The following is a 1794-nucleotide window of genomic DNA, read 5'->3' as shown; positions in this document are numbered from 1 at the left end:
GGCCTTAGAAAGCATCACTACGAACAAAGCTAGTGGAGGTGATGGAATTCCAGTGGAGCTATTTCAAATCCTGAAAGATGATGCTGTGAAAGTGCTGCACTCAATATGCCAGCAAATTTGGAAAACTCAGCAGTGGCCACAGGACTGGAAAAGGTCAGTTTTCATTCCAATGCCAAAGAAAGGCAATGCCAAAGAATGCTCAAACTACCGCACAATTGCACTCATTCTAGTCAAGGCTATGCTTTCTCCAGTGGTCATGTATGGATGTGAGAGTTGGACAGTGAAGAAAGCTGAGCGCTGAAGAATTGATGCTTTTGAACTGTGGTGTTGGAGAAGACTCTTGAGAGTCCCTTGGACTGCAAGGAGATCCAACCAGTCTATTCTAAAGGAGATCAATCCTGGGTGTTCTTTGGAAGGTCTGATGCTGAGGCTGAAACTCCAATACCTTGGTCACCTCATGTGAAGAGTTGACTCACTGGAAAAGACTTTGACGCTGGCAGGGATTGGGGGTAGGAGGAGAAGGGGACAACAGAGGATGAGATGGCTGGATGGCATCACCAACTCGATGGACATGAGTTTGGGTGAACTCTGGGAGTTGGTTTTGGACTGGGAACCCTGGCGTGCTGCGATTCATGGGGTCGCAAAGAATCGGACACAACTGAGCAACTGAACTGAAATGAACTGAACTGCACTGCAGGATTAACGAAAAACACTAATTTGAAAAGATACATGTACCCAATGCTCATAGCGACATTATTTACAATAGCTAAAATATGGAAGCAATGTAAGTGTCCATCAACAAGTAAATGGCAGAGATGTAGCATGTATACCTATATACACAATGAAATATTAGTCATAAAAAAGAATGAAGTTCTGCCATTTGCAACAATGTTGATGGACCTAAAGAGTATCATGCTTAGTGAAGTAGGTCAGAGAAAGACAAATACTGAATGCTATCTGAAAATATAAAGTAGTATAATATTGTTAATCAACTACACTTCAGTAAGAAACCAAAAAGCATGAAAGTTATATAGTTTTCACGACTGAAATATCATTCAGGGTCACTGAATTTGGGCAATTATAAATAAGTATGCAATAAAATCCTGACGGTTGACTAAGCTGCAGTGAAGGTATATAGGAAAATAGACCTGGTGCTACACAGGTGCTCAATTAATACTCTTTTCTGCCTTTTCTCTCAATTTATTTGCCTTAAACATGCAAAGGAATGAAGCATGCTGAAGTCTCCTTTTTAACTAGAAAATGTTGTATATAATTTACAGCATAAGAGAGAAATTAGTCAGATTTTTAAAGATCTGTTAGTGGTTGAAGGAACCTTCCATATGACCTAGGATAACTCCGTTTTTACAGATAAAGTAATGGTGCCAGTAATGGCATTTATGCCTTATCTGAGACCCCCATCACATAACATTATGTGATAAATTTATGTGTTTAAATTAGAAACAGTTTGTGTCACCTTTGAGACAAATGTACAATTGCCTACAGGATGCTGTCTCATTGGAGACAAGTGTATTAGAATTTACTATTGAGAGGAGGCTTTTCGTTATTTTAATGTGAAGCTAAATTAGGCTGTTCTAGTATTTTAACTTTGCAACTTGATGGGAACCATCCAAACCCTGTGATCTCAGAGGAATAGCCCTTCGTTTCCATGAAGTGGTTGCATGGAAAGAATCTCTCAGGGTGAAGATACGAATGGGAGGGGGGTGTCAGACCGACTTCCCTCAGCACCAAAGGAGATACCAGGGAGAAAGGGGGTTGGTTAACCACAAGTGAGGA

The sequence above is a fragment of the Oryx dammah genome, unplaced genomic scaffold (assembly GCF_014754425.2).
Source record: "Oryx dammah isolate SB20612 unplaced genomic scaffold, SCBI_Odam_1.1 HiC_scaffold_5, whole genome shotgun sequence".
Lineage (NCBI taxonomy): Eukaryota > Metazoa > Chordata > Mammalia > Artiodactyla > Bovidae > Oryx > Oryx dammah.
This window is presented reverse-complemented; position numbering follows the sequence as displayed.